Source organism: Scleropages formosus, chromosome 7 (assembly GCF_900964775.1).
Source record: "Scleropages formosus chromosome 7, fSclFor1.1, whole genome shotgun sequence".
Lineage (NCBI taxonomy): Eukaryota > Metazoa > Chordata > Actinopteri > Osteoglossiformes > Osteoglossidae > Scleropages > Scleropages formosus.
This window is the reverse complement of record NC_041812.1, coordinates 33,169,938-33,182,993: the sequence shown is the minus strand read 5'-3', so window position 1 is coordinate 33,182,993 and position 13,056 is coordinate 33,169,938. Positions and strand designations below refer to the sequence as shown.

General features: G+C 50.0%; 3 non-coding genes across 3 annotated transcripts; all 3 read left to right on the top strand.

Moving 5' to 3' along the window:
• The first annotated feature begins 824 nt into the window (after positions 1 to 824).
• Positions 825 to 906, top strand: trnas-gcu (transfer RNA serine (anticodon GCU)). The gene has a single exon. It is a non-coding gene; the product is annotated as a tRNA-Ser (tRNA).
• A 3,844-nt stretch (positions 907 to 4,750) lies between these two features.
• trnas-gcu (transfer RNA serine (anticodon GCU)) lies at positions 4,751 to 4,832 on the top strand. Its single transcript has one exon. It is a non-coding gene; the product is annotated as a tRNA-Ser (tRNA).
• Positions 4,833 to 8,676: 3,844 nt separating this feature from the next.
• Positions 8,677 to 8,758, top strand: trnas-gcu (transfer RNA serine (anticodon GCU)). The gene has a single exon. It is a non-coding gene; the product is annotated as a tRNA-Ser (tRNA).
• Positions 8,759 to 13,056: the final 4,298 nt, after the last annotated feature.

The window sequence follows — 13,056 nt, the reverse complement described above, 5'->3', positions numbered from 1 at the left end:
ATTCCATTTGTTTCAACTCTGGACAACAAGGGCTCCCTTTCGAAATAGTTTTGGGAAGGCACACGCTTCAACCGATGGCTGCAGTCACTTCATTTGCTCGCACGACGAGCCTCCGATTTTGGTTTTACCCTCTAAAGGATCTCAGCGTTTCTTTAATCCCTGCTAGTCAATCTGACTCCTGTCTCAGCCGTAGCACTCTCCCTCTGAATTGTGGAGAAAGTGCTACCAAGCTGAGGTAGGGTCCACAAGCGGAATTCAGCCTTTAACCGAATGCGTTCGCTCGGTCTTCGTTTCTCTGTGCTCGTTTCCACTGCGATACGGTTTTCAATGTACTTCATCCATCCGGCTGGTGTCTGCACCTTTTAAAAAGCGAGAGCATGCTGTCGCCGATGCTTTGTCTCACTGAAAGCATCGACCTTATTTAACAGCTCGTTATCGCTGCTTAAGAGGAGCCAAGAGATTCTCCTGTTTTGACAAAGTCTGAAGGATAATCTCATCAAATTACCTGAATGGGATAAGGTGAAATGTTTTCAACTAGTTCAAAATTGTTAAACGTGATACGCGGCATTGTCATGTGTCAGCAGGAACCGGGACGCAAACGTTAGCAGACCTCGGGGGCACAGATGAAAGAGTTGGGACTGTTAACTCCCGATTGTCGTCGGGACGAAAAATGCTGCGTGACAATGAGAAAGGAGAGAGGGCACAAAGTCACTTTTGAGCCCGTGACATTTCAGGGCCATTATAAGGGACATTGCAGCAGCTCGCTCGATAGAGGCACAGGAAACTCAGAGGACGAAGGAAGCAGCAGAGAGGCACGCGCTCGCGACGAGATGGCCGAGTGGTTAAGGCGATGGACTGCTAATCCATTGTGCTTTGCACGCGTGGGTTCGAATCCCATTCTCGTCGCTGTCCCTCAACTGCGAGGACGTCTCGGAAACGTCAGGCGGAGGCCTTGACCCTTCCTGGGCGCGGCTCTCTCTTTAAGTCGTAGTCTCATAGCAGCATAAGGGAAAGGGCAGCTTGTTCTACACTCAGTGGGTGCATATCGAATTCCAACGTGATGCGAGTCTCGCATCGCTTTGTGCCTTCGCAATAGCGCGTGATACGTAAGTGTGATCAGTTGTTATGGTGATGGTACTTTAAAGTATCGCCAGTACCAGGGGAAGTATAAAACGCACACACGCACAACATTACCCTGAGAGTGGCGCCGATTTGTTTTCCCCTTTTCTCTGTCGAGCATCTCTCTATCATTGTACTGTATCTTCATGCTAGGATTCGCCGGTAGGTGGCGCTGCTTTACAAAAGTCCGAAGGTAAATCATGTCAACGTAGTCCAGCAGGATGACTGAACGAGTTGTCGGTTTCGCTGACAAATTCCTTTGTAATGTGAAACGTTTACACAGTTTCAGGTGGACATTTGGGACGACTGCTGAAGGACAAGAGAAGAACAGCGCCTCGGTTGAGAAGAGGTCGGAGGCGAAGGCCAAATGGCAGAGGCTCGCAGGCAACAGGCATTGACGGAAGCGATGAAATTTGATTTGAGCGTCACAGACTGTGCCCTAGCGAAAGCACTTGTATGTGTCACGTGTGCAGTAGGTGCTTTCCCCTAGGGCGTTTTTCGGTGGCCCGAGCACGCGCGAAGGCCCCCCGACGCACAAGGGAAACGCTGAGCTGATTGCGACTCGCTCATTAGCCGATCGACTCTTCCAGACTCGTTCAAACGGAGATTATTAATTGCTTGACTTTGGACGGCAAGTGGCTCCGTTCGAAACAGCTGCGCAAACGTGCACGTTCGTACATCCCTGCCTGGACCGCTGATGGCTGCAGTGGCTTTACGTGACTCTTTACTTGCAAGGCCAGGCGACACTGTTTTTTGCGGGAGCAAAGTGTTTTCAGCCCTCTTTGTTTCGTCGTCATGAATCCGAACTCACCTCGTGCACTCTTCTACATACACGCGGAGAAAGTGCTGCCAAGAGGAGTTTTACGGTTTACGAACGACACCCGGCTGAGAATTCGTGCCTTCAGTCATTTTCCGTCACAGTCTGTACTCTAACAAAAGTACTTACGCGTGCTTTGAACGGTAAGTGCTTTCTGTTTGGGTATTTCTCAGTGACCCGAGCATCCGCAAAGGGCCTCAACGCACAAGGGCGAACTGTGGATTTCTGAACGCACGAAAGTAGCCCGTGAGAAAATGGACCTTCTCAGGCGGAGGCATTCGGTTGTGTCCGTCTTGGACAATAAGCGCTTCCTTTCTAAATAGTTTTGAAAATGTACTGCTTTGTATTTCCCTGGCCTACTGATGGCTGCAGTGACTTCATTTGCTCATGGAATAAGCCTCTAGTTTTGCTTTTACCCGTGACGGGATCTCAGTGTTTCCTGAATCCGTGGAACTCATTCTGACTCCTATCTCAGCTTTAGCGCTCTTCTTTTCACATGCGGAGAAAGTGCTACCAAGCTGAGGTAGGGTTTAGAAATGGAATTCGGCTTCTTACTGAACGCGTACACGCGGTCTAAACTTCTGTCCGTTCGCACTGCCCGAGACACAGTTTTCAACGTAACTGATTGCTCCGGGCGGCGTCAGCACCCCGTAAAACGCAGGAGCATTTTGCCACGTGCTCTTCGTCCTTATTGAAAGCACTGACTCGTTGTTTCTTTTTTTTTTCCTTCTTTCTTTAAATTCTCATTCGTGTTTAAGCGCAACTAAGACATTCTCCTATTTTAACAAAGGTGGAAGGCTAATCTCATCAGTTTCCTGAAGTGAGATGAGGTAAGACGCTCTCAAGCTGTTTAAAATTCTTCCTCGCATTGTCATGTATGAGCAGGAACTGGGATACAAATGTTAACAGACCTTGGCGGGATACTTGAAAGAGCTGGGAGTGTTGGCGCTCGATTGTCGTACGGACGAAAAGCTCGCGTGACAATGAGCTTGAGAAAGGGGAGCGGTCACAAAGTGACTTTTGCGCCCCGGACATTTAAGGGACATTGCAGCAGCTCGCTCGATAGAGGCGCGCGACAGCTGGAGGACAAAGGAAGCAACTTCTGATTGCGGGTAATTTCCGGGCGTAATTCTTAGTATTCTGATGTTACAGCTGCATAACAAAATTGCTTTACGCGTAGTGGGTGCGGATCGAATTCCGACGTGAAGCGAGTTTGTGCCTTCGCAATGGAGCGTGACAATGTGTATGTGCGATGAACTCTTACCGTTGCGGTAGTCCGAAGTATCTCCAGTAGCAGAGAAAGTAGGAAACACACGCATGTACATTACACTCACACCGGCGCTGCCCCCTCCCCCGCCCGAGTAGCTTTCTATCATGCACTGTATCTTTACGCTTGGATTTACGGATAGGTGGCGCTGCTTTACAAAAGTCCGAAGGTAAATCATGTCAACGTAGTCCAGCAGGATGACCGAACGAGTTGTCGGTTTCGCTGACAAATTCCTTTGTAATGTGAAACGTTTACACAGTTTCAGGTGGACATTTGGGAAGACTGCTGAAGGACAAGAGAAGGAGCTTCTGCTTTGAACGGTTCGCACCTGACGACGATAGCGATGAAAACGTGCCTGACAGTCGTGTGGCAACGGGGGGCATGCTTACAGTCCCTGATGCTTAAGAGACAGTGCCTCGGTATCAAACAGCGAGACTGGAGGCGAAGGCCAAATGGCAGAAACTCGTGCACAACAGGCATTGACGGAAGCAACGACATTTGATTTGAACGTCACACATTGGACCCTACCAGAAGCACTTATATGTGCCATTTGTGCAGTAAGCGCTTTTTGTTAGGGCGTTTCTTCGGTGACCCGAGCATCCGCAGCGGACCTCGACGCACAAGGCAAACGCTGATTTGATTGCAGCGCGTGAGCTGATGGACGGAGTGACGGGCATTTTGGGCCGACGCACTGATGACCGAAGCTGATGGACCTTTTCGGGCATTCCATTTGTTTCAACTCTGGACAACAAGGGCTCCCTTTCGAAATAGTTTTGGGAAGGCACACGCTTCAACCGATGGCTGCAGTCACTTCATTTGCTCGCACGACGAGCCTCCGATTTTGGTTTTACCCTCTAAAGGATCTCAGCGTTTCTTTAATCCCTGCTAGTCAATCTGACTCCTGTCTCAGCCGTAGCACTCTCCCTCTGAATTGTGGAGAAAGTGCTACCAAGCTGAGGTAGGGTCCACAAGCGGAATTCAGCCTTTAACCGAATGCGTTCGCTCGGTCTTCGTTTCTCTGTGCTCGTTTCCACTGCGATACGGTTTTCAATGTACTTCATCCATCCGGCTGGTGTCTGCACCTTTTAAAAAGCGAGAGCATGCTGTCGCCGATGCTTTGTCTCACTGAAAGCATCGACCTTATTTAACAGCTCGTTATCGCTGCTTAAGAGGAGCCAAGAGATTCTCCTGTTTTGACAAAGTCTGAAGGATAATCTCATCAAATTACCTGAATGGGATAAGGTGAAATGTTTTCAACTAGTTCAAAATTGTTAAACGTGATACGCGGCATTGTCATGTGTCAGCAGGAACCGGGACGCAAACGTTAGCAGACCTCGGGGGCACAGATGAAAGAGTTGGGACTGTTAACTCCCGATTGTCGTCGGGACGAAAAATGCTGCGTGACAATGAGAAAGGAGAGAGGGCACAAAGTCACTTTTGAGCCCGTGACATTTCAGGGCCATTATAAGGGACATTGCAGCAGCTCGCTCGATAGAGGCACAGGAAACTCAGAGGACGAAGGAAGCAGCAGAGAGGCACGCGCTCGCGACGAGATGGCCGAGTGGTTAAGGCGATGGACTGCTAATCCATTGTGCTTTGCACGCGTGGGTTCGAATCCCATTCTCGTCGCTGTCCCTCAACTGCGAGGACGTCTCGGAAACGTCAGGCGGAGGCCTTGACCCTTCCTGGGCGCGGCTCTCTCTTTAAGTCGTAGTCTCATAGCAGCATAAGGGAAAGGGCAGCTTGTTCTACACTCAGTGGGTGCATATCGAATTCCAACGTGATGCGAGTCTCGCATCGCTTTGTGCCTTCGCAATAGCGCGTGATACGTAAGTGTGATCAGTTGTTATGGTGATGGTACTTTAAAGTATCGCCAGTACCAGGGGAAGTATAAAACGCACACACGCACAACATTACCCTGAGAGTGGCGCCGATTTGTTTTCCCCTTTTCTCTGTCGAGCATCTCTCTATCATTGTACTGTATCTTCATGCTAGGATTCGCCGGTAGGTGGCGCTGCTTTACAAAAGTCCGAAGGTAAATCATGTCAACGTAGTCCAGCAGGATGACTGAACGAGTTGTCGGTTTCGCTGACAAATTCCTTTGTAATGTGAAACGTTTACACAGTTTCAGGTGGACATTTGGGACGACTGCTGAAGGACAAGAGAAGAACAGCGCCTCGGTTGAGAAGAGGTCGGAGGCGAAGGCCAAATGGCAGAGGCTCGCAGGCAACAGGCATTGACGGAAGCGATGAAATTTGATTTGAGCGTCACAGACTGTGCCCTAGCGAAAGCACTTGTATGTGTCACGTGTGCAGTAGGTGCTTTCCCCTAGGGCGTTTTTCGGTGGCCCGAGCACGCGCGAAGGCCCCCCGACGCACAAGGGAAACGCTGAGCTGATTGCGACTCGCTCATTAGCCGATCGACTCTTCCAGACTCGTTCAAACGGAGATTATTAATTGCTTGACTTTGGACGGCAAGTGGCTCCGTTCGAAACAGCTGCGCAAACGTGCACGTTCGTACATCCCTGCCTGGACCGCTGATGGCTGCAGTGGCTTTACGTGACTCTTTACTTGCAAGGCCAGGCGACACTGTTTTTTGCGGGAGCAAAGTGTTTTCAGCCCTCTTTGTTTCGTCGTCATGAATCCGAACTCACCTCGTGCACTCTTCTACATACACGCGGAGAAAGTGCTGCCAAGAGGAGTTTTACGGTTTACGAACGACACCCGGCTGAGAATTCGTGCCTTCAGTCATTTTCCGTCACAGTCTGTACTCTAACAAAAGTACTTACGCGTGCTTTGAACGGTAAGTGCTTTCTGTTTGGGTATTTCTCAGTGACCCGAGCATCCGCAAAGGGCCTCAACGCACAAGGGCGAACTGTGGATTTCTGAACGCACGAAAGTAGCCCGTGAGAAAATGGACCTTCTCAGGCGGAGGCATTCGGTTGTGTCCGTCTTGGACAATAAGCGCTTCCTTTCTAAATAGTTTTGAAAATGTACTGCTTTGTATTTCCCTGGCCTACTGATGGCTGCAGTGACTTCATTTGCTCATGGAATAAGCCTCTAGTTTTGCTTTTACCCGTGACGGGATCTCAGTGTTTCCTGAATCCGTGGAACTCATTCTGACTCCTATCTCAGCTTTAGCGCTCTTCTTTTCACATGCGGAGAAAGTGCTACCAAGCTGAGGTAGGGTTTAGAAATGGAATTCGGCTTCTTACTGAACGCGTACACGCGGTCTAAACTTCTGTCCGTTCGCACTGCCCGAGACACAGTTTTCAACGTAACTGATTGCTCCGGGCGGCGTCAGCACCCCGTAAAACGCAGGAGCATTTTGCCACGTGCTCTTCGTCCTTATTGAAAGCACTGACTCGTTGTTTCTTTTTTTTTTCCTTCTTTCTTTAAATTCTCATTCGTGTTTAAGCGCAACTAAGACATTCTCCTATTTTAACAAAGGTGGAAGGCTAATCTCATCAGTTTCCTGAAGTGAGATGAGGTAAGACGCTCTCAAGCTGTTTAAAATTCTTCCTCGCATTGTCATGTATGAGCAGGAACTGGGATACAAATGTTAACAGACCTTGGCGGGACACTTGAAAGAGCTGGGAGTGTTGGCGCTCGATTGTCGTACGGACGAAAAGCTCGCGTGACAATGAGCTTGAGAAAGGGGAGCGGTCACAAAGTGACTTTTGCGCCCCGGACATTTAAGGGACATTGCAGCAGCTCGCTCGATAGAGGCGCGCGACAGCTGGAGGACAAAGGAAGCAACTTCTGATTGCGGGTAATTTCCGGGCGTAATTCTTAGTATTCTGATGTTACAGCTGCATAACAAAATTGCTTTACGCGTAGTGGGTGCGGATCGAATTCCGACGTGAAGCGAGTTTGTGCCTTCGCAATGGAGCGTGACAATGTGTATGTGCGATGAACTCTTACCGTTGCGGTAGTCCGAAGTATCTCCAGTAGCAGAGAAAGTAGGAAACACACGCATGTACATTACACTCACACCGGCGCTGCCCCCTCCCCCGCCCGAGTAGCTTTCTATCATGCACTGTATCTTTACGCTTGGATTTACGGATAGGTGGCGCTGCTTTACAAAAGTCCGAAGGTAAATCATGTCAACGTAGTCCAGCAGGATGACTGAACGAGTTGTCGGTTTCGCTGACAAATTCCTTTGTAATGTGAAACGTTTACACAGTTTCAGGTGGACATTTGGGAAGACTGCTGAAGGACAAGAGAAGGAGCTTCTGCTTTGAACGGTTCGCACCTGACGACGATAGCGATGAAAACGTGCCTGACAGTCGTGTGGCAACGGGGGGCATGCTTACAGTCCCTGATGCTTAAGAGACAGTGCCTCGGTATCAAACAGCGAGACTGGAGGCGAAGGCCAAATGGCAGAAACTCGTGCACAACAGGCGTTGACGGAAGCAACGACATTTGATTTGAACGTCACACATTGGACCCTACCAGAAGCACTTATATGTGTCATTTGTGCAGTAAGCGCTTTTTGTTAGGGCGTTTCTTCGGTGACCCGAGCATCCGCAGCGGACCTCGACGCACAAGGCAAACGCTGATTTGATTGCAGCGCGTGAGCTGATGGACGGAGTGACGGGCATTTTGGGCCGACGCACTGATGACCGAAGCTGATGGACCTTTTCGGGCATTCCATTTGTTTCAACTCTGGACAACAAGGGCTCCCTTTCGAAATAGTTTTGGGAAGGCACACGCTTCAACCGATGGCTGCAGTCACTTCATTTGCTCGCACGACAAGCCTCCGATTTTGGTTTTACCCTCTAAAGGATCTCAGCGTTTCTTTAATCCCTGCTAGTCAATCTGACTCCTGTCTCAGCCGTAGCACTCTCCCTCTGAATTGTGGAGAAAGTGCTACCAAGCTGAGGTAGGGTCCACAAGCGGAATTCAGCCTTTAACCGAATGCGTTCGCTCGGTCTTCGTTTCTCTGTGCTCGTTTCCACTGCGATACGGTTTTCAATGTACTTCATCCATCCGGCTGGTGTCTGCACCTTTTAAAAAGCGAGAGCATGCTGTCGCCGATGCTTTGTCTCACTGAAAGCATCGACCTTATTTAACAGCTCGTTATCGCTGCTTAAGAGGAGCCAAGAGATTCTCCTGTTTTGACAAAGTCTGAAGGATAATCTCATCAAATTACCTGAATGGGATAAGGTGAAATGTTTTCAACTAGTTCAAAATTGTTAAACGTGATACGCGGCATTGTCATGTGTCAGCAGGAACCGGGACGCAAACGTTAGCAGACCTCGGGGGCACAGATGAAAGAGTTGGGACTGTTAACTCCCGATTGTCGTCGGGACGAAAAATGCTGCGTGACAATGAGAAAGGAGAGAGGGCACAAAGTCACTTTTGAGCCCGTGACATTTCAGGGCCATTATAAGGGACATTGCAGCAGCTCGCTCGATAGAGGCACAGGAAACTCAGAGGACGAAGGAAGCAGCAGAGAGGCACGCGCTCGCGACGAGATGGCCGAGTGGTTAAGGCGATGGACTGCTAATCCATTGTGCTTTGCACGCGTGGGTTCGAATCCCATTCTCGTCGCTGTCCCTCAACTGCGAGGACGTCTCGGAAACGTCAGGCGGAGGCCTTGACCCTTCCTGGGCGCGGCTCTCTCTTTAAGTCGTAGTCTCATAGCAGCATAAGGGAAAGGGCAGCTTGTTCTACACTCAGTGGGTGCATATCGAATTCCAACGTGATGCGAGTCTCGCATCGCTTTGTGCCTTCGCAATAGCGCGTGATACGTAAGTGTGATCAGTTGTTATGGTGATGGTACTTTAAAGTATCGCCAGTACCAGGGGAAGTATAAAACGCACACACGCACAACATTACCCTGAGAGTGGCGCCGATTTGTTTTCCCCTTTTCTCTGTCGAGCATCTCTCTATCATTGTACTGTATCTTCATGCTAGGATTCGCCGGTAGGTGGCGCTGCTTTACAAAAGTCCGAAGGTAAATCATGTCAACGTAGTCCAGCAGGATGACTGAACGAGTTGTCGGTTTCGCTGACAAATTCCTTTGTAATGTGAAACGTTTACACAGTTTCAGGTGGACATTTGGGACGACTGCTGAAGGACAAGAGAAGAACAGCGCCTCGGTTGAGAAGAGGTCGGAGGCGAAGGCCAAATGGCAGAGGCTCGCAGGCAACAGGCATTGACGGAAGCGATGAAATTTGATTTGAGCGTCACAGACTGTGCCCTAGCGAAAGCACTTGTATGTGTCACGTGTGCAGTAGGTGCTTTCCCCTAGGGCGTTTTTCGGTGGCCCGAGCACGCGCGAAGGCCCCCCGACGCACAAGGGAAACGCTGAGCTGATTGCGACTCGCTCATTAGCCGATCGACTCTTCCAGACTCGTTCAAACGGAGATTATTAATTGCTTGACTTTGGACGGCAAGTGGCTCCGTTCGAAACAGCTGCGCAAACGTGCACGTTCGTACATCCCTGCCTGGACCGCTGATGGCTGCAGTGGCTTTACGTGACTCTTTACTTGCAAGGCCAGGCGACACTGTTTTTTGCGGGAGCAAAGTGTTTTGCAACCAGTCCATATGTGTTTTGTGGACCTGGAGAAGGCATTCCACCGTGTCCCTTGTGGCTTCCTGTGGGGGGTACTTCGGGATTATGGGGTTCGGGGCTCGTTGCTACGGGCTGTTCGTTCCCTGTATGACCGGAGTAGGAGCTTGGTTCGCATTGCCGGCAGTAAGTCAGACCTGTTCCCGGTGCATGTTGGACTCCGCCAGGGCTGCCCTTTGTCACCGATTCTGTTCATTATCTTTATGGACAGAATTTCTAGGCGCAGCCAGGGAATGTAGGGTGTCTGTTTTGGTGGCCGCAGGATCTCGTCTCTGCTTTTTGCGAACGATGTGGTCCTGTTGGCTTCATCGAATCAGGACTTACAGTGTGCACTGGGGAGGTTTACAGTCAAGTGCGAAGCGGCAGGGATGAGGATCAGCACCTCCAAATCCGAGGCCATGGTTCTCAGTCGGAAAAAGGTGGATTGCCCCTTCCGGGTTAGGGGGGAGTTGCTCTCTCAAGTGGAGGAGTTTAAGTATCTCAGGGTCTTGTTCACGAGTGAGGGAAAAATGGAGCAGCAGGTTGACAGACGGATCGGTGCGGCATCCGCAGTAATGCGGTCATTGTACCGGTCAGTTGTGGTGAAGAAGGAGCTGAGTCGTAAGGCGAAGCTCTCAATTTACCGGTCGATCTACGTTCCTACCCTCACCTATGGTCATGAACTCTGGATCATGACCGAAAGAATGAGATCGGGGATACAAGCGGCAGAAATGAGTTTCCTCCGCAGAGTGGCTGGGCACATCCTTAGGGATAGGGTGAGGAGCTCAGTCACCCGGGAGGAGCTCGGAGTAGAGCCGCTGCTTCTCCGTATCGAGAGGAGCCAGTTGAGGTGGCTCGGGCATCTGTTCCGGATGCCTCCTGGACGCCTCCCTGGGGAGGTGTTCCGGACATGTCCCACTGGGAGGAGGCCTCGGGGCAGACCCAGGACACGTTGGAGATACTATGTCTCCCAGCTGGCCTGGGAACGGCTTGGGGTTCCCCCAGAGGAGCTGGAGGAGGTATGCGGGGAGAGGGAAGTCTGGGGGGCTTTGCTTGGACTACTGCCCCCGCGACCCGGTCCAGGATAAGCGGAGGAAGATGGATGGATGGATGGTTAAAGGCAGCAGTGAAGGAGCTGTGTGAGGCAGCTGAGAAGGCAAGCTACGGTTATTGTCGAAAAGTGAGCCGGGTAGTTGGGGCTACAGGTTAGAGTGAGGTGTGTAGTGGTGGAAAATTAGTGGTAGGTGGTGAGTAATAGGAAGTGCATACACACATTGTCTGAAACCACTTGTCCCATGCGGGGTCGCAGGGAGCTGGAGCCTAACCCGGCAACACAGGGCGTAAGGCTGGAGGGGGAGGGGACACACCCAGGACAGGATAGCAGTCTGTCGCAAGGCACCCCAAGCAGGACTTGAACCCCAGATCCACCAGAAAGCAGGACCCAGTCAAATCTACTGCACCACCGTGCCCTAATAGGAAACAGCTGGTGATAATTAAGGAGGAGTGGCCTTGTTAATTAAGCTAATTTAAATTTGTGGAGTGGTGCAGCTACTGCTGGCAAATATGGAGGTAAGGTTATAAGGTATGTATGGTGTTGTGGTTTAACTGGATGAGTTAGTAGAGTTGCAGTATTTGTTGAGGGTGAAGGGTATTAAACATGTGTGGAGGGGGATGGGTCTGGGATGCTGGACTGCACTGTTGAGCCTTCTGGAGGTATCATGGGCCTAATTCAATGAAACACTGATGAAAGGAAGTGCCCACTTGATGACCTCAATGAAATACTCATGTTGGTACCAGGCTGGTGTGGTTTGTTGGTTTGGTTTTGGTGGGTTTTGTGTGATGGTTGGTTTTTGTTAGACTTGGGTTGTTGGTTTGGTTTTGTAGGCTCCGGTTCCCCGCGACCCCCGTATGGGACAAGCGGTTCAGAAAGTGTGTGTGTGTGTGTGTGTGTGTGTGTGTGTGTGTGTGTGTGTGTGTGTGTGTGTGTGTGTGTGTGTGTTAGACTTGGTCTGGTTCTTTGTTGGTGGGTCAGACTTGGTGTGCTGGTTTGGTTTTGTTGGTTTGTCTTTGGTGGGTTTGGTTTGATGGTTGGTTTTTGTTGGTGGTGGGTTGGCTTGGTTTGGTGTTTTGTTGGGGGGTGTGGCTTGATGGTTTTTGTGTTGGTGGGTTAAACTTGGTCTGGTTTTTTTGTTGTTGGGGATGGTTTGGTGTGGTGATTGGTTTTTGTGTTGGTGGGTTTGGTTTAATGGTTCGTTTGGTGACTGGTTTTTTGTTGGGTTAGGCTTAATTTGTTGGTTTGGAGTTGTTGGGCTTGGTTTGATTGGTTTCTGTTAGTGGGTTAAACCCTGTTTGGGTTTTGTTGGTTTGGTTTTGTTGGTGGGATTGGTTTGTTGGTTTAGTGGGTGGGTTGGAGAAGTCAGTTAAGTTTCTTGCTCTCAGGGCATGGAGATGTATGTTGGCTATGCTGGGTGTTGTTCTCTGTGGCTTCATATTTCAAGTTTCAAGTTTATTGTCATGGATACAGTACCATGTACATGTATCATGAAATTCTTCCTGAATGCTTTTCCACAGACCATGGACAAGGACAGAGACAATAGAAATACTGCACAAACAAAACGGTGACAATGACAGTGAGTAGTGCAACAGCAGTAGCAATAAATAATGGTAACAGTAGTGACAATAATACCAACTGACAGCCAGAGAACTTGGTGGTTGGACTGGGTCCTTGTGTACAGCCGTTGAAAAATACGCATGGGGTATAACATCTTTTCCTGTGTATCCTGAATCTGTGCTAGTTGTCTATGGATACATATAAATATTGCTCAGAATGCTACTACATTATACATGTCACGTCCCCCGCAGCCGGCACATCGGCGACACCTGCCGTTTCCTAATGGGAACAGCAATAAAGAGGGAAGCCGAGGAAGCCCAGATGTGGAATCTTGTTTTGCCTCCTTTGTTCCCCTCGAGCCGTGCCACTGTGAACCTATTCCGTCATCGACCTTTGCCTGTGTATTCCCGACCACGTTCTTTGCATAGCCCTTTGTACTATGTTTGCTGATCGCCTGACCCACGCCTGTCCCTTGACTTTGCTTTTGGATTCTGATTTGGCTTCATTAAACATCTGTGTACGATAACTCTGCGCTTGAGTCTGTCCTTGCTAAGCGCAACCATGACAGAAGGTTCCGCCTGCTACCAGGGCTCAGCGGAGTATGCGCAAATGCCTACGGCACTCGCCATGCAAGGCGACATTTTGGGAGCGTAAGACCAGTCACTGCAGCGCCTACAAGAAACA